Source organism: Scyliorhinus canicula, chromosome 7 (genome assembly GCF_902713615.1).
Source record: "Scyliorhinus canicula chromosome 7, sScyCan1.1, whole genome shotgun sequence".
NCBI lineage: Eukaryota > Metazoa > Chordata > Chondrichthyes > Carcharhiniformes > Scyliorhinidae > Scyliorhinus > Scyliorhinus canicula.
The window spans coordinates 73647701-73668364 of NC_052152.1; the positions used below are offsets into that span (position 1 = coordinate 73647701).

Below are 20664 nucleotides of genomic sequence, written 5' to 3' on the forward strand. Positions count from 1 at the left end.
ATTTGTGCCAGAGTTTTGGCCATTACGTCCTTCACTACGGCCTCAATGTCCGCTTTTATCTCTGCTTTTATCTCCAGCTGGTGCTCCCTTACTGCCTCTGTGAAGGATGCCTTCCAGCTCTCCTTCCCCCCCCCCCCCCCCCCCCCCCCCCCTCTCCCTCCCCAGTACGGCAGGGGTTTGTTCGTGGCTGCCCTGCCCTTCTGGCTCCAGCACAACCAGCGCTCTGCCACCTTGTGCGCTGGTCAGCTCGTCCGAATGCTACCCTTCCACTCCTGATCTCTGTTCGGTCCCTATACTGGCTTTTTCCGGGCATATTTTCCCCCATCATACTAAGTTTTGGGGAACGAATTGCCAAGTTTTCTGGCAGGTTTTCGTTAAAAAGTGGCCATTTTTCAGATCCATGGGAGGAGAGTCACCAAACGAGTAACTGCCCGGCACACCGTCATCACCGGAAGTCAATTTTTGTGCTAAGAGCTCATATCCACTAGGAACTAGATCAAGGTTACACGTTACAATCACTAGAAAATGGAAACCAGCCCTATTAGTCTAAGCTGGATTTTAATACTTCACACATGAATACAAGAAAAGACATCAAGTCAATCAGGTTTGCACACTTTAATCACATGCAGCAGTGACCCTCAGCCATACCACCTGGGAAGAAGCAAAAAAAAAAAAACATTTTAAAAATGCCATTAATTCAGAAGAAATCTCACTGATTTGGGAATCAGGCAGAACTCCAGGATACTGCAATGGCCCATAATATTCCATGATGTTAGTTAATTGGCCATTTACCCTCCACCCTTTTATCAGACGTCTCCAAGGTTCATTATTCACCCCCATAGGTGGATCTCACATCTACTACAATCCAGAACCACTTTATAGTTACTTTATGTAATTACGTGATAGCTTTATATGGAATCACAGCTCCTTCCTTAAGATACCAGCTGTAAAAGAGACAAAGGGAAAAGGGTGCCTTCTTTATTGATCAGATTAAAATTGGCCAATTTACTGTATGAGGAATGCAGGATATTAGATTATATTACCTATTGTGTTTTTGAGTCCTTTAAAGTCTCTTTATCCAAGATGATTTCAACAACTGTGCTTAATACCTATCCTTATCCCAACTGACTTGTGTTAGGTTCAATAAGAGTTGTGATGCAGTCCTCTAGTTTACCCACAAGTTGGCACTGGTCATATGGAATTCAGCTGACAATTTCCAAAACACTCAGCCTTAAAAGTGGTGCTGTAATCTGTCTTTTCTATATCTTATTCTGATGTCCTCCTCAAGAAGCATCATGAGAAACCTTCAGTAAGTTTATTTGATATGTTGCACCATCACTATCCACTAGAACCCTCGTGGTCCCCGTCCCTCATTAGATTTGGAGTCTAATGTCACACCAAAAGTCTCTCCTCACAATTAGCACAACACCATTGAGAATAAGACTGGAGGGAAAATATAGGCAGCTACTATCTACAAACAAAATCCATAAGGACGACAAGGAATGAGGACTCTGTTATCGCCTCAAAGTGTTTTTGTGTGAAAAGTGACAGATTGACATCAAAGTTCAATGCCTTTAATTCATTGTGGAAGTAACATTGAAACAAAAGTGAATGCGGGAAAACAGAAAATGCTGAAAATACCCAGGTCAGGTGTTTGTCTCTTCACAGATGTTGCAAGAGTTAATGTTTTAAATCTCCACCTAAATATGGCAGCAGCATTGACTGGTAAACTGAAGTACACCAATTTCAACCACATAGGTTTCTTTACCAAATTTAAGAATAATCTGATCATTGTTTCTACATATTTTTTTTTCCCAGACACACGAGAAATGTTTCAACTTCCAAAAAGATCCAACTAGGGAATGGGATCACTGCTACTCTTTCGAATTTTTACTAATTTTAAAAAATATTTCAGTGAACTGCGCATTTATGGGTTCATGAACAGGATGTGAAATGAACCCACATCCAGGTATTTAATGTTTGAAGAGCCATATGATCTATTTCATCTGTGTTCATCCTTGTGAAAGAAATCTAAAGACTACAGCCATGCCTTGATAATCTGATCACATTGTTTCTGAATATCTTAGTAAACAGACCTGCAGAATTAATCGCACATCCAAACCCCGATAATAGGATTATTTTTTCCTCCCCCCCCACAGTGCAGAAAAAGGCCTGCCAAATAGGATAGCCTCATGTGCTGGTGACATTGTCACTCAACACTTCATGGAATTCAGCTGGCATTAATTTAAATAAGAGAGTGTACTTTACATGCAACTATTTCTGGCTGATGATTATATCACTTGGACATTGTTGTCGTCTAGCTCAATAGTCTAGCTCAATAAAAGTCAGCAACAGCAACAAGCATTAGTCCAAAACAGCTTTACCTCTTATTGAAATTAAACAGGAGACAGTGAGCTGAGATTTAATCATCCTACAATGACAGCACCAGGAAGCATTATCCACATTATAAGCAGAAATAAAAGACTGCACAAATAATCTGCACATCCTGTTAATAATCTTTATCCTCAACACATGAATGACATTTTCACCATTCAATGACCTGATAAATCATTGCAATGAAAGTGGGAATGGTCACTGCTTTTTAAGTCAACAGACTCACAAGACATCCATAGAGTTTGCAGAATAATGTAGCCATTCTTTTACTACGAACAAACTGAAGAATCTAGAAGGCAAATTATTCCACAACTCGCTATCCAAAGTTAATCCATATTTCAGAGGGTTGTACGTAACTGGCTAACATCCGACAAAGGTTCTACATTCAAAAGAATGCAAAGCACTGCAGCTGCGGAAATCTGGTGGAGGGTCACCACAACCGGACATGCCAACTCGTTTCTCTCCACAGATGCTGCCTGACCCGTTGAGAATTTGCAGCCTTTTTTGGTTTTATTTCAAACTCCTTTATTGCTCCTCAGCGGCCCACAGCATTCTGCTTCACGAGTCAGGTATTCTACAAGGCTAAATATCTCACTCAATATTTTGTGACATCCTCTATTGCAAACCTTCCAGCAATATCAGAAAGCACCGTGTTAAAGATAATGAAAAAAATATATTTGTCAGGCAGTGAATCACGATCAACATTTCAATCTCAGGGTTCAGCTGATGAACAAAATTACTCAAACTTTAGTCTTGCAGCCTATGCCCAGATAAACCTGTTAACTGTATTACTGCCTAGAAATCATTACCCTGACCATCCATTAATTTGTCTACTTCTTGTCGACTGAGTGAAGGTCTTGTGGCGTATCCCTGCCCCAACGCCAGAAAATCTGAGATACCACTCTGGGAATTGTGTATTGCTCAATATTTCACAATGATATGGCCACAGGTAAATAATCAAAAGCTTGCAGTATCCTAAACATGGTTAATTCCTGTCCTATTACCAGTTTGATTAAAACTGCAGAGAGCTGGCAATGAAAGGTTACCTTTACACAGGGGGAAGACAAACTGTATCACACCCTACTTCAGATCATGCAATCATTATCCAATCATACAGCAATACAAATGTTCAATCTTGGCATTTATAATGGAGTTTATGCTGATGCTAATGAGTGGGTTGGAAGCCATCCTATTGAAAAGATCATCTGGCTGCATCAAACGTGTACCGATCTGAGTTAATACAATCTGGATAAGATTTTTTGCAGTACACAGAAATCCAGCAATGTCGAAGTCAGACAATGCATCTCTAATCCGGAATTCAGCATTCAAGCAATTGGATGAACACTTGTGATTTGACCACCTCAGTTCACACTACAATGCCCAGCCTGATGCGCGATCAATGAACACAGAAACGAAGGAGTAGTCCAAATCGAAGGCTTTAATCTACAAGAAGTGTGCCCAGCAGCAGGAGTACAGAAATGACCTGGCTGCTGGGAAAACACGGGTTCTTATACTCAGCCTCATAGGCAGAGCTACTTTCCTCCCGACCAATGAGAAGACAACACTTGGGCCAATGGGCAGCGAGCCTTCTACACCAATAGCAGCTCACACTCTCAGGTACTGTAATACCCCTAGTCATACCACACAGCCTAAACAATCCATGAGAATCTACAACGCGGGGCTTTCCACATATAGCACTCCAGCATTGGCAAAGCATATACACCATAACCCCCGATCCCCTTATTAATCAGGAAATCCCCTTAATCAAGAACACCAGGTTTGTGCTCGAGGTGCTTTACCTATAGGGCCACAGACCAAGAGATGAAAGGTGGAATTAGACAGAATAGCTATTTCTTAGAACATAAGAACTGGGAGCAGGAGTAGACAATTTAGCCTCTCGAGCTGCTCCGCCATTCAATACAATCATGGCTGATCTCATCATGGCCTCAACCCCACCATCCTGACCGTTTTCCATAACCCTTCAACCCATTACTAATTAAAACTCTGTCTAACTCCTCCTTAAATTTTCTCACTGTCCCTGCATCCACCGCACTCTGGGGTAGCAAATTCCACAGAGTCACGGCCCTTTGGGAGAGGTAGTTTCTCCTCAATCGTATTAAATTTGCTCCCCCTTAACCGGAGACTTTGACCTCTCGTTGTAGAATGCCCCACATGAGGAAGCATCCACTCCACGTCTACGTTAGCCATACCTTTTATCATCTTATCTACCTCAATTTGATCTCCCCTAATTCTTCTAAATTCTAAAGACAAACCCATCATCTCTGGAATCAATCGAGTGAACCTCCTCTGAACTCCCTCCAATGCCACCACATCTTTCCCCAAATGAGGGGACCAAAACCGTGCACAATACTCCAGGTGCACTCTCACCAATGTCTTGTACATTTACAATTTTTGGCCTACTTCTACTTGGTGTTCATATTCACATGAGGCAGGATCTCTCTATTTCAGCCTCTTCCGTCGAGAGCCTCTCTTGTCATTGCAATAATTCAGGTGGATATGTCACTATTCAAGATAGGTACTTGGAGGAAAACAAGGATTTGGAACTAGGTAACTGGATCAGAATTATTTGCTTGCATTAAAAGGGATGAGTCTGTGATTTTAGTTTGCAGCACATAGCTGCAAAAGTGTGGATGAGAGAATCAAAGACCAAGATGCTGTTCTTCATTGGGAGCAAGTAATAATCCCAAAAGGTCATCTTAATATTAAATATTCAAAACATTGTCATAAAATCAAAGGTACCCTTGATGCTTTAGGTTTGATATAAGAACATAAGAACTAGGAGCAGGAATAGGCCATCTGGCCCCTCGAGCCTGCTCCGCCATTCAATGAGATCATGGCTGATCTTTTGTGGACTCAGCTCCACTTTCCGGCCCGAACACCATAACCCTTAATCCCTTTATTCTTCTAAAAACTATCTATCTTTACCTTAAAAACATTTCATGAAGGAGCCTCAACTGCTTCACTGGGCAAGGAAACCATAGATTCACAACCCTTTGGGTGAACAAGTTCCTCCTAAACTCAGTCCTAAATCTACTTCCCCTTATTTTGAGGCTATGCCCCCTAGTTCTGCTTTCACCCACCAGTGGAAACAACCTGCCCGCATTTATCCTATCTATTCCCTTCATAATTTTAAATGTTTCTTATAAGATCCCCCCTCATCCTTCTAAATTCCAACGAGTACAGTCCCAGTCTACTCAACCTCTCCTCATAATCCAACCCCTTCAGCTCTGGGATTAACCTAGTGAATCTCCTCTGCACACCCTCCAGTGCCAGTACGTCCTTTCTCAAGTAAGGAGACCAAAACTGAACACAATACTCCAGGTGTGGCCTCACTAACACCTTATACAATTGCAACATAACCTCCCTAGTCTTAAACTCCATCCCTCTAGCAATGAAGGACAAAATTCTATTTGCCTTCTTAATCACCTGTTGCACCTGTAAACCAACTTTCTGTGACTCATGCACTAGCACACCCAGGTCTCTGCACAGCAGTATGCTTTAATATTTTATCGTTTAAATAATAATCACGTTTGCTGTTATTCCTACCAAAATGGATAACCTCACATTTGTCAACACTGTATTCCATCTGCCAGACCCTAGCCCATTCATGGAACCTATCCAAATCCCTCTGCAGACTTCCGGTATCCTCTGCACTTCTCGCTTTACCACTCATCTTAGTGTCATCTGCAAACTTGGACACATTGCCCTTGGTCCCCAACTCCAAATCATCTATGTAAATTGTGAACAATTGTGGGCCCAACACGGATCCCTGAGGGACACCACCAGCTACTGATTGCCAACCAGAGAAACACCCATTAATCCCCACTCTTTGCTTTCTATTAATTAACCAATCCTCTATCCATGCTACTACTTTACCCTTAATGCCATGCATCTTTATCTTATGCAGCAACCTTTTGTGTGGCACCTTGTCAAAGGCTTTCTGGAAATCCAGATATACCACATCCATTGGCTCCCCGTTATCTACTGCACTGGTAATGTCCTCAAAAAATTCCACTAAATTAGTTGGGCACGACCTGCCCTTTATGAACCCATGCTGCGTCAGCCCAATGGGACAATTTCTATCCAGATGCCTCGCTATTTCTTCCTGGATGATAACTTCGGTAGTGGGGAATCTAAGCTCACTGGCCTATAATTTCCTGCTCTCTGCCTACCTCCTTTTTTAAACAATGGTGTCACGTTTGCTAATTTCCAATCCACCGGGACCACCCCAGAGTCTAGTGAATTTTGGTAAATCACTAGTGCATCTGCAATTTCCCTAGCCATCTCTTTTAGCACTCTGGGATGCAATATGTTAGTCAATAATTGTAAAAATAAAATTGATCTCAAGAGCAGTAATTAACACATACTATGAATTATAACTGAAAGTCAAGACACTACTTTCACTAAATTATCTCGTCAGTTGAGATAAGGCTGCAAGTTGTACACCAATCACTAGATTGGTATATTGATGAAGTTCTAGCAAATGTCAATACAATAGCAACAAGGCCATGATTTCAAGTGCCAGCAGTCACATATTCGGCTTCAGCTACAGGCTCAAACTATACATCTATGGCATCAATTTAAATAGTGTAACAAAACTCAATTGGTCATGATTTACTACTGTAACAAATAGTTCCAAAGTTTAACTCTTCGAATGCTGGTAAGTCCAAGGTAATGTCAGGAGCAGATTTATTACTGACCGTTATTAGTTATTTTTTCCTACACTATTTAAATAGATAAGCAAATGCATGTTGGAAGGTTTCCTCTGCACTGTGTGTTAAAACAAAACTCCTTAATCATGTCCAGGTGGGGGCAGCACGGTGGCACAGTGGTTAGCATTGCTGCCTACGGCGCTGAGGACCCGGGTTCGAATCCCGGCCCTGGGTCACTGTCCTTGTGGAGTTTGCACATTCTCCCCGTGTCTGCGTGGGTTTCACCCCCACAACCCAAAGATGTGCAGGCTAGGTGGATTGGCCACTCTAAATTGCCCCTTAATTGGAAAAAATAATTGGGTACTCTAAAATTTAAAAAAAAATCATGTCCAGGTGTACAATTTTTATTCCATACAAAAAATAGAAAATTGTCGAACTTTAAACATGAATTTTGTATGTTATGTATATATAAACTTAAATCTAATCTATCTTTTCTAACTTTCAAGCTTTTTGAAAAACTCAATTGAAAACAGGGCACAAATGATTGACTTGACTAAATTTTAGATATAACCAGATTAATCTCTGAAGTGGTGAAACAAGATACAACTCTAACTGCAATAAGGATGCTTTCTCGTATCCTCCAGGGCATACCATACCAACATGCCATAAAGACAGAATAGTAAGGATTTTACGTACTTGCATCAAAAACATAGGGTGTTCTCTTGCCCCCCCCCCCCCCCCCCCCCCACCACGCGATTTTCCCACCACCCCGAAACCAGCGCCGCGGGAATCGCACCAGGCCGCTCGGAGAATCAGCGCAAACAGTGAGCGGCGATTCACAGACCCGGATGGGCCGAGCGGCCGTTCCGACACGACAGGTTCCCGCCGGCGCCGTCCACCCCTGGTCGCTGCCGGGGGGGGGGGGGGGGGGGGGGGGGGGGGGGGAGAAGAGAGAGAGAGCAGGCTCCTTCACCGGGGGACGCCTCCGGTGGGGTCTGGCCCGGGATCAGGGCCCACCAATCGGCGGGCCGTCCCCCCCCCCGGGGCCTACCTCCTTCCGCGGCCGGACCCAGAACACCGGTGCCATGTTGGTGAGGGGCTGGCATGCGTAAGAAGTTCCCCGCGCAGGATGGCGCGGCCCAACTGCACATGCGCAGGAATGAGCTGCCCCAACTGCGCATGCGCGGGTTGGCACGGCGCCAGAATAGGTCGTGCCCAGGCCCTATTCGCGCCGTCGTGAAACGCAACGGCAGTCACGACGGGAGCGGAGAATACCGCCCATAATTGGGTCCATTTCTGCCATGGTTTCATGTAAGAAAATAGGACGCGTGTCAACAAACAAGGATGCTCAATCAATAGTGCACCAAGTAAACACGCCGCTTATGTTTTTTGAATGCGTCCCTCCATCAATATTCTTTTTAACAATCAATTATAAATAATTATGGACAAAAGGTTTTATACTGTATGAAAGGCAAACCTATGTAACTGGCAGTTTGGCCAGTCTCCTGTAAGAGTTATAATTGGCGACTGGTAGAATGTTTGCAGTATTTCAGGGTCATGAAGTCATGCAATATCGAAAGCAGAATTACAGTGAAAATATATCTTGCTCATTCTATTTTCAATATATTATATTCTGGGAGAAACTTTCAAAGTGAGTGTCAGTGCAGACTTAATGAACCAAAATACCTCCTTTTGCAATGTAGGGATTCCGTGAAGAGACAGACATCAAGATGGCCAGCTAGCATGTCTAATAACAACAATACATACTGGACATTCTCAGAATATATCAATACATTACAATTTAACTGCTATGATAAGAACCTATGGTTGCTTTGTCCCTACCTCCTCAAATTGCAGGAAACCAACTTTATTTTTTAATTATTTCACGGGATATCTCTGGTATGACCACAATAGCAACTGTCCTTGAAAAGAGTGCCTTGCTAGGCCATTTCAAAAACAGTCTGGAGTTACATAATAATCTTTAATAATATTCATTATCAGTGTCACAAGTAGGCTTACTTACACTGCAATGAAGTTACTATGAAAATCGCCTTGTCGCCACACTATGGCGCCTGCTCGGTACATGGAGAGAGAATTCAGAATGTCCAATTCACCTAACAACACATCTTGGGCAGCACGATGGTTCAGTGGTAGCAAGTCTCATGGCGCCGAGGTCCCAGGTTCGATCCCGGCTCTGGGTCACTGTCCATGTGGAGTTTGCACATTCTCCGTGTTTGCGTGGGTTTTGCCCCCACAACCCAAAGATGCGAAAGGTAGGTGAATTGAGCACACTAAATTGCCCCTTAATTGGAAAAAAATTAATTGGGTACTCTAAATTTTATTTTATTTTTTTAAAAACAAGCACGACTTTGGGGACTTGCGAGGGGGCACCGGAGCACCCGGAGGAAACCCACGCAGACATGGGGAGAACGTGCAGACTCCGCACAGACAGTGACCCAAGCCGGGAATCGAACCCGGGTCCCTGGCGCTGTTAAGCAACAGTGCTAACCACTGTGCTACTATGTTGAGTCACACGTAGGCCAGACCAGTTTAAGGACAGTAGATTTCCTTCCCCAAAGGGCATTAGTGAACTAGATGGATTTTTATGACAACCGATGATAGCTTCATGGTCACCATTACAGAGACTAGCTGCATATTCCAGATTTATTCATGGAATTTAAATTCCACCAGCTGCCCACATGGAATTGGACCCCATGTCCACAGAGCATGAGCTCAAGTCTCTGGCTAGCTTGTTCAATACCACAACGGCACAGTTATGGTCTTGTACAAAGACAATTACGGAGTTGGTGTACTAAAGAACATCTAGTTCAAGACTAGTCGAATTCATTATACCATAACAAACTGTGGATAGGAAACTAGTGCAAACAAACTGGAACTAACACAAACATGACTGACCACGAAGACTTCTCCTTCAAACTCCCCCTAGGTTACATCGTCATGTGTTATTACTTGCCTGACACCTACTGGTCGGAGGCTAAACATGCTTACATATACATTTGCTTATGCATACAGGGAATACAGGGTTAACGGTAGGGTTCTTGGCAATGTAGAGGAGCAGAGAGATCTTGGGGTCTATGTTCATAGATCTTTGAAAGTTGCCACTCAAGTGGATAGAGCTGTGAAGAAGGCCTATGGTGTGCTAGCGTTCATTAGAAGAGGGATTGAGTTTAAGAGCCGTGAGGTGATGACGCAGCTGTACAAAACCTTGGTAAGGCCACATTTGGAGTAGTGTGCGCAGTTCTGGTCGCCTCATTTTAGGAAGGATGTGGAAGCTTTGGAAAAGGTGCAAAGGAGAGTTACCGGGATGTTGCCTGGAATGGAGAGTAAGTCTTGCGAGGAAAGGTTGAGGGTGCTAGGCCTTTTCTCATTAGAACGGAGAAGGATGAGGGGCGACTTGATAGAGGTTTATAAGATGATCAGGGGAATAGATAGAGTAGACAGTCAGAGACTTTTTCCCCGGGTGGAACAAACCATTACAAGAGGGCATAAATTTAAGGTGAATGTTGGAAGATATAGGGGGGGATGTCAGAGGTAGGTTCTTTACCTAGAGAGTAGTGGGGGCATGGAATGCACTGCCTGTGGAAGTAGTTGAGTTGGAAACATTAGGGACCTTCAAGCGGCTATTGGATAGGTACACGGATTATGGTAGAATAATGGAGTGTAGATTAATTTGTTCTTAAGGGCAGCACGGTAGCATTGTGGATAGCACAATTGCTTCACAGCTCCAGGGTCCCAGGTTCGATTCCGGCTTGGGTCACAGTCTGTGCAGAGTCTGCACATCCTCCCCGTGTGTGCGTGGGTTTCCTCCGGGTGTTCCGGTTTCCTCCCACAGTCCAAAGATATGCAGGTTGGGTGGATTGGCCATGATAAATTGCCCTTAGATTATCATAGAATTTTGGACACTATGATTAAACTAGGACAAACCTTCGGCACAACATCGTGGGCCGAAGGGCCTGTTCTGTGCTGTATTTCTCTATGTTCTATGTTCTATATCACTACAGGCACTCTGACCACCTACTGGTCGGCGGCTAAACATGTTTACATATACACTTACTTATGCATATCACAACAGGCACTCTGACCACCTACTGTTTGGAGGCTAAACATATTTACATATACATTTGCTTACGCATATCACTACAGGCACCATCTCCCTGACACCTCACAGGTAGAAATCAGCTAACTCAACACAGACCAGGAATCAAACCTGTTCCATACAGTCTATTAGAAGAATTGGACACAACAGTTCCATTCATTTAGCAATGAAGTCAAGTAACCATTGTTTCCAGACAAAAGAATGAAAATAGAAATATTAGGACTTGGAAACTCTGGCCACAACTTGATTCATGCACAAATCTAACATTTATATTTAACATTTAGATTGTAAGTTTGCACGTGATGAATTTAACATCAAAGTTCTCCATAAAGTTTAATATAAATAGCAGAGACTATTTTGGGAATTGGGAAAGTTTGAGGTTGGCATCTGAAGGAAATCGGAGTCAGAGTATCTGTTCATTAATGGCTCACCTTGGACAAAGGGTTCCTGGTTGCCTCCTTTCCTTCTCCTCCCTCTGCAGTCTGTGCTCCATTTCTAAAACACATCATAGCCCAAGGAAAATGCAACAATAGCTCCCATTGTCCTTAAGATCGCCACATATGTGCACATTTAGGAAGCATTGTGTGCAGTCTTTTGGCTCTCTGCAGAATATTGCTGAATGCAGCACAGTCGCACACCTGTGCAACAGAGCTTTAGTGAGGAGTTTCAAGCATAGCAGAACAAATTCAGTTGGGGGTGTTTCAGAGAGGCTGTTAACATGGCTTGCAAGTCCAAAATGGCAGACTGTGGGTGGGAATCTCCCAGCCCGGGGCCAGGCCGGAGCATCCTCGCATTCGGGCCACACCGCCCCAACGTGATTCTCGGCCCGGGATGGGCCGAGCTGCCTAAAAAGGCAGAGTCCCACCGGCGCCATCCACACCTGGTCGCAGCCGCCGTGAAATCTGCGCGCAGGGTCAGGGGCGGCCTGTGGGGCGGGGGGAAAGAGGTGGAGGTGGCCTCCGATGGGGCTTGTCCCGCGATCAGGGCCCACCGATCGGCGGGTCGGCCTCTCGCTCCCCTGGCCATTTTCTTCCGCGCCGGCCCCTGAACTCCCACGCGATGTTGCGTCGGGGCCGGCACGATGAGGGAGGCCACCGCGCATGCGCGGGTTGACGCCAGCGCCAGTGCGCATGCACGGATCCCGCGGCGTACAGTTCACACCGGGATGGGACGCTGGAGCGACATGAACCACTCCAGTGCTGTGCTGGCCCCCTGTAGGGGCTAGAATCAGTCCTCCCAGCGGCCCGTTCACGCCGTCGTGAAATGTGACAGCGTTTCCAACAGCGTGGACACTCTGCCCCCGAATGGGAGAATCCCGCCCTGCGAGTCAAATGGGGTGGAACGATGACGAGCACTGCTGCCTCACAGCACCAGGGACTTGGGTTCAAATCTGGCCTTGAGTGACTGTGTGGACTTCTCCCCTAGTTTTCGTGGGTTTCCTCCAGGTGCTCTGGTTTCCTCCTACAGTCCAAAGATGTGCAGGTTGGGTGGGGTTGAGGGGATAGGGCAGGGGGTGGGCCTAGGTCTGGTGCACTTTCAGAGGGTCTGTGCAGACTCGATGGTCTGAATGACCTCCTTCTGCACTGTAGGGATTCTGCTGTTTTCAATCAACTTGAGAGGCTGTTTGATATCATTTTTGTTTATAAATTTAGTGTAGCCAATTAATTTTTTTCCAATTAAGGGGCAATTTATCGTGTTCAATCCACCTATCCTGCACATCTTTTGGGTTGTGGGGGCGAAACTCACGCAAACACGGGGAGAATGTGCAAACTCCACACGAACAGTGACCCAGAGCCGGGTTCGAACCTGGGACCTTAGCGCCGTGAGGCAGCAGGGCTAACCCACTGCGCCACCGTGCTGCCCTGGCTGTTTGATATCATGATCGATCCACTCTGCATGCTTCCAGCAGGCCCATGTGAACACTTAGTCAGGAAGCATGATATGGGCCACACCAGGTGTGACGAGACTCATTCCAGCAGTCAGTATTTCACTTCAGACACCAGGAGCACAGAGTCCAACTTAGCAAGCTGCCGAATCTCAATTAGGAAGCAACTCAAAGTTAAATTATGCACAGGGAAGTAAAAAGAAGGAAGAGAAAGAAGGAATAAGGAGACACAGATAGTGATATACAAGGACAGACAGTTAAAGTTTAAAAAAGATCAATTTTTTTGAAAAATCGGCAACAGTCAAAATCTGAAGGAACAGTACTACACGCTTGCGGAGTAAAACGGTCAGAAAATATGTTTGACAGTAAGTCACACTTACGCACCATTAAAAATGCACATACCTGAATCGAGAAACCTTAGATAGGAAACACCTCAAATACTATAATTTCAGTGTCATGCATTTCTCCTCCGTACCAATGTGGCAACACGTTTGGAGGACAGCAAATTAGACAGCAGTTTCCGGAGTTTAACTATCCACCTGCAGGTGCCAGGTGTTGATGTCACATTTATTCCTTACGGGTGAACTCTGATAGTCACATTGTTCTTATTACTACAAAGCTTAAACAAATTGGGTCATGTAGAAAAAAGTTATATGAGGAAGAAATATAAACAAAGCATTTATGTAAACATGATTAAAAGGTTCAACAAAACTTTACTTTTTGCTAAACTCTTGCAGCATTCAATAAAAATATTGGTTCTTTTTCGCTGAGGTTTTGTTTTCCCTTTTCCTCTGTCCTCACTTCCAATCTGATTCTCCTGCTCAAAGATTTTCATTTATTTCTGCCCACTGTGTATGTACAAAAGCTTCTTCATCCTTTGCTCCTCTGCCAGTATAATAGTCACTTTGTTCTGAGTAATACACCCGTAATAACAGATTTACAAACAAAATTCTGAACGAGTCACATGGCATTCTTCAGTTATAAAGGCCTTCAAGGGAGGAAGAAAGGTCATGTGGAGCAATTGCAACTAATCGGCTAATTTTCACCAGTGTTTGATGCCGTTTACAAACAAACACTTAAATGGAGTAATAGCAAAGCCTTCCATCACAACATTAGTTGTAGAAGGCATAAGAAAGAACAAAGAGAAGTCGCAACTAAAATGATCTAAGATGTAATACAACTGCCCGCGGCACTGGTCACAAGGAAAGACTCCTTGTCTGTAGCCACTTTCACACTGTGCTCAGGCCGTTGGCTCCTTGCATTCAAAGCTGGATCTTCCCGACTGTCACTGTTCTTCGGTGCTTTGTGTCCACTCTGCAGCTGTTGCCTGGCATCATTGCATGATGCAGCTTTACGATGTCAGCATACAAGGCTGATGAGTTTGGCTCAGAACACGCACCTTCATCAATACGTTGATCAACATTATTGCTAATGTCATGACAGCAGAAATCATTGAAGCACAAGGGCCAATGAATTCCCACTGTTATGGGCCAGGGTTTAGAGAACCCCAAAGTGTATCATGGAGTTCACCTGACCCACAACTTTTAATAGATTGTGGTATGGAGAGCACACGGCCCGTCTACAGGTGTGGTGCAGCAGACATCTAATAGTAATTTTTAAAGCAAAACAATGTTTATTCTATGAACTCAAGTTAACCTTTTTACAACATACAGTGAACATCTTAGCAACAATTAATTCAAATACAACCCCCAAAGAAAACAACACTAAGTAATCCTTAAACTTTCCTTTTAACATCCGTAAGACATTAAAAAAAAACTTTTAACAGAAGCACTTCAGGTTTAAATTAACTACTGAGAACAGTTATCACACTGAATTCACCAAATGATCAACATATAGTCTTTACATGGCAGTGAGAACAACATTACACCTCCTTTGGCTGGCTGCAGCTCCAACACTAAAATGAAACCAAAAAAACAGACACACCCAAGCTTTTCTCAAAGTGAAACTAATGAAATGAAAATCGCTTATTGTCACGAGTAGGCTTCAATGAAGTTACTGTGAAAAGCCCCTAGTCGCCACATTCCGGCGCCTGTCCGGGGAGGCTGGTACGGGAATCGAACCGTGCTGCTGGCCTTCTTAGTCTGCTTTAAAAGCCAGCGATTTAGCTCAGTGAGCTAAACCAGCCCCTAAAAAGCAGAGCCAGAGCTCAGCTCCACCCACACTCTGACATCACTGCAGTAACTTGAGCAGACAAACATTTCTTAAAGTGGCATTCTCATGACACCACCTCGTTGCATGTGTGCAGATTATTGGGATTACGAATGAAAGCAGACCCACATGGCACCACTCAGTGTAAAATCAGTTCATTTGAAACCAAAGCTGCCAGGCTGAGCATGTCAAAGACAACCCCATAAGGGTGGCATGGCGACGCAGTGGTTAGCACTATGTCCTCATGGCACTCAAGGACCAGCGTTCGATCCCGGCCCCGGGTCACTGTCCATGTGGAGTCTGGACATTCTCCTAATGTCTGTGTGGGTCTCACACCACAACCCAAAAAGATGTGCAGGGCTGGGGATTGGCCATGCTAAATTGCTCCTTAATTGGAAAAAAAAAGAATTGGGTACTCTAATTTAAAGAAAAAGAGACCACCCCGTATTTCCTTCCCCTCCTTGCACCACTCTCTCCAGTTTCTGCCTAGGTTTCCTCCAGGTGCTCCGGTTTCCTCCCAAGATGTGGTCAGGTGGATTGGATATGCTAAATTGTCCATAGGTGCGGTACAGACTCTATGGGGCAAATCGCCTCCTTCAGCACTGTCAGGATTCTCTGATTCTATGGTTAAGGAGTTTGCACTTGCTCCCTTTGGAAAGAAGGTTTTCAATGAAGTTGTTGAACTGAAAATGTCAGCTGATGAAGGGTAGTAACACTCCCCGTTGTATCCTTACTATCTATTAGATAATAAAAATGCTGAGTGAAGCATAACATTCTGCTTCAAAGTACATTTGAAACATATGCGCCAGGTAACAATTGACTGGATTACTTGTTCTGCATCCAAGTGATGTGTGATGGCTTTTTTGTGTTGAATGTCACATACCATTAGTTGCAAACATAAGAGTATAGAATAATAGTTAGTATTCAGAATAATACCACGAGAGCTAATCGTAAAAGCAAAGTTGTGTCTGCGTGCAGCTGCAGGCTCTGATCAGAGCATCACTGGAGTAGCCCAATTAGGCAGCCTTCTGTTAGCCAGTAACCATTTGACTATCAATAAGATTGATTGTAATCGCATGGCCCACCTTTTTGCAGCTACTGATCCCAGTCGTCACCCTCTCCAAGTGTGCTCTGACCCACCCACAAACCGCTGACCTGCCAGCTCACACCAGTCGTCACCCTCTCCAAGTGTGCTCTGACCCACCCACAAACCGCTGACCTGCCAGCTCACACCAGTCGTCACCCTCTCCAAGTGTGCTCTGACCCACCCACAAACCGCTGACCTGCCAGCTCACACCAGTCGTCACCCTCTCCAAGTGTGCTCTGACCCACCCACAAACCGCTGACCTGCCAGCTCACACCAGTCGTCACCCTCTCCAAGTGTGCTCTGACCCACCCACAAACCGCTGACCTGCCAGCTCACAAGTGTCTGTTATCCAGTTATGCCTGCACCTGCTACCTTCACACCAAAAGGCTAGATTTCCTGACAGCAGCAACCCCTTCAATGGCGGCATTTTCCCTATGCCACTAACCGCCTGCCCTTTGAGCCTGGACTACAATTTCTACCCCCAGCCCTCTAAAGGCTGAAATTTCCTTCCGTCTGACCTTCGCCCCCACCCAATCCCATATTAGCTCCAATTTCCTATCCATCTGACATGATCAGCTCTTTTAATAACCCCTAGTCCCTCACTTTGTGCAAGGCTGCATGCACACTTCCCTCGCCCACATGGGGCTTCCCTATTGCTGCCATGTCTCTCGGGGGTTTGTCAATCCTGCCAAGGTCACAGCAGGTCAGGACAACTGCGGAAATTCGGGGTCAACTGTGATAACATTAACCTGCAATACACTTTCCAAATGACTAACCAGATTACAATAAAATTTCAAATGAAGGAAGAACATATCAACTTCACAGGGAAAAAAGAAATCATAGGTTCTGCCCCTCTGCAGGCCTATCCCGTCATTCACTGACACAATGGACAGGTAACTCCTCCTTGAGAAGGGCAGGGTGGAGATTTTGCCCACAATCATAAAGAAATGCGACCATATTGTCACACTGTTGCTCCTGGTTTACAGTACCTCAAAGAGTGCACAATGGATTTGAAACTCATTCCATTCTCCAATTCTGCCAACTCGCACAATGTTAGGACAAAAGGGGAACTTTGCCATCACCCATTCAGTTATTTTGAAGCCATTAGACAAAACACTTCAGACACATTTCTGGCCTCAAGCAACCAGAACACAAAGCTGTTGTGTATGTGCAACAACAGCAGGAGCAAAAGCCTCAAGGTACAAAACTGGCATTCAGATGTAAATTAGGCTTCTTTCAATGGAAGGAGATTAATTAATTCTGCATCTAGTACCAAAAGAAATAAACCAAAGCAAGTTTGTTTACAGCTGAAATCAAGAGTTCCTCACGGTACACCGCATATGGCTTGCAGCAAGTTTGCAAGCAAAATGTTACTTGTGTATAGACTAACAACTAAGCCAAATGGTGGTTCTCCACACTGCAATTAACATTTATGCTAATCGTGGGGATTAGAACTGAAATTTGCATACAAATGAAATACCAGCAGAAACTGATTTACAACAATGATTAAAGTATGCAGATATGCAAATACAGTGTGCATGCAATATTGTACCAGTGGTTCAGTCCTGATCTGATTTATGATCATTACCTCCATAAGTGCCCAGCAGTTTAATTTTCTAGTTTACATCAATTTAAACTGCTGTAATAAATAATACATTTTAACAATGTAACAAAAGCTTTGGTATAATAATCAAGAATTTCCCAAGAGGTTCCAAAACACACTGCAGCTCTCATTTTATGATTTCCAAATCAAGTTTCTTCAGCTCAGTGTAGGGTTTTGTTTTCTGTTGAATACATGTTCAACTGTTGAAAATGAAATAATAAGAAAAATAATAATACTCTTTTAGTGTCACAAGTAGGCTTACATTAATACTGCAATGAAGTTACTGTGAAAATCCCCTAGTCGACACACTTCAGCGCCTGTCCGAGTTCACAGAGGGAGAATTCAGAATGTCCAATTCATCTAACAAGCACATCTTTCAGGACTTGCGGGAGGAACCCGAAGTGCCCAGAGGAAACCCACGCAGACATAAGGAGAACGTGCAGACTCCGCACAGACAGTGACCCAAGTGGGGAATCAAACCCGGGTCCCTGGCGCTAACGGTGCTAACCACTGTGCTACCGTGCCACCCATAATAAGAAAATAAATCATTTGCATTTATATAGCGCCTTTCATGGACTCAGGACATTGCAGAGAGCTTGATCACCATCAAGTGCTTTTGAAGTGATCCATTTGGTGAAAAATAAACTTACCGACAGCCAGGTCCCACGATCATCATGCTAATGAGCAGGTAATCTGTTTTAGTTGGTTGAAGAATGTAGAGACCAGGCCACCAGGGAGAACTTTGGTGGACATCAGTACTTTTCTTTTCCATCTGCTTTTCAGGCAGAGCCTCAGTTTGTCTCATCTGAAAGACGCCACTACTGGCAGTGAAACACTAGATTGTAAATGGAACCATAGCAGGATGGTATGCTGGCAAATAGTGCTCTTTACGGAAAAATATTGAAAATTATGCTGGGCGAGTATCCACAGCACCAGGAACACCCGCATAAAGGAAGATGGGCTTTCAATTTCCTTTCAGATTAAAGGCCTCCTCAACATGCAACCCCATGCACCTGTAGGCTTGCCTTGTGATCTTTCTGAAGGATAGAGAAGAGCCCGCTTTATTGACTGGGCCTTTCTACGATTAATCATATGCCCAAGCAAAGATGAATGTATTATTTTCTGCAACATGTCAAAACACAGTAACAATATGCACAGCAAAGGGTTCTCTAATTTTCAAGTCATCTCCAACAGGTTCTCTCACAGAATGTAGATTCCCTGTTTGTACAGTTACTAATCATGGCTCTCCACCCGTCTGTATCTCTAGGGGCGTGCTCCAAGAACTCCCTCAGCCAGTACAGGGATTGCTCCTGCATTGTCAATGCCATTAAGCACCACACTACAACGATATGAGCAATACATCAGAGAGATGGCTCATGCAAGTCACGGGTCTCATTTTGAATTTTGTTCTGCCAAGGCTGATCAGTCAGGCAAAAAAGTTTGTGCATCTGTGAACAACCTCAAAGCTGGTTTGTACATAGAAGTGCACCAAGCTGAATAAATGTGCTCAAGCATGGAACTGAAGACAAAGAATTACTGGCAATTGAAAAATAAATTTCTTGAAAAAAAGTGATCACAACTTCCATTTTGCTGACTGCTGTTCCTCTGCGACTGGGGAAGGTCTGCAAAGATCGTCAACGTAAAAACCATAATTGTGGTCCCGAAAATCTGGGAGTGCGCTCAACCCACTTGGAGCCAGAAGAGATGGTAGCATTTGCTGTTCAGCCCCACCAACAGGTGTTTACGCTTTCTGCTGGCAGCACTGTGGGGAAAGCCTTGCATGCAGTGGCTCTCCATGACGCTGGAGGCACGGGGAGGGGAGGGGGGTCTCAACTCAATTAAACTGCTGTGCTACTACTGAGATTGGGGTTGCTATAAACATGGTGCTATAAACACAGAATTATTATCTATTTCCCAACCCCCCAATCCAGTAAGTAAATAATGACCACCCTTCACGTTGAGGAATTAATTTGAATGCCATTGGCCTAATTAAAATTTAAATAATTGAAATTTAAATGGTTTGTGCAGATAGACTAAAGTGGGTTGCATTCGGATTAGTTTATATTTTGCTCAATTAAAACCTTCATCCTGAATTAAGACACTGAGAAATGGCGAACACTTAACCTGTGCCAATTTAATATTCCTGTGCCAATTTAATATTCCATCACCAACAAACAAAATTAGTCATGAATTTTGCAAGGAAATTATTGGGGAAGGTGGATAGAAGGCATTATTTCTGTACATTTTGACCACAGAATTAATTATGCAAAGCACAACTTGCCAGGCTGTATATTGTGAACTCGACTGCACAATTTGTTTCTACCCAACTGCATGCATGCATAGCTGTGCTGGCTTAATTCCATACTTTAAAGATATATTATCATTTTACAAAACCTTGTTCAGATCCACATCCCCCACCTTCCCTTAAATGATTTATTATTTTCTGAACTGCAGCAGTTTTTTTTTAATAAAAAGGTGTACACCATGCACCCCTCGAAATGCTCAAAAAACTCTTCTTTGTGGGGGATGAGGGGAGGGTGGAGGGGAGGGGGGGCAGTTTTGAGAAGTGGAGAAAAGATCCAACCATCTGTCTTTTCTTCTCCAATAAAAAGACACGGCTTTGCACCTCGGCAGGAATCTAATGGGAGGAACACCCAGATTGTCCTGAGCACCCCTTGTGTGGGAACTCTCTGATCAATATCGCTCGAGTTGCCATATGTCTCTCAGCGGACTGCA

At 44.1% G+C, this 20664-nt stretch overlaps 1 protein-coding gene across 2 annotated transcripts in view; it reads right to left on the reverse strand.

Moving 5' to 3' along the window:
• The window catches only part of igsf11 (immunoglobulin superfamily member 11), a 261451-nt gene that overhangs the window by 169138 nt on the left and 71649 nt on the right, over positions 1–20664 (reverse strand). The gene's annotated exons all lie outside the window — the stretch shown is intronic.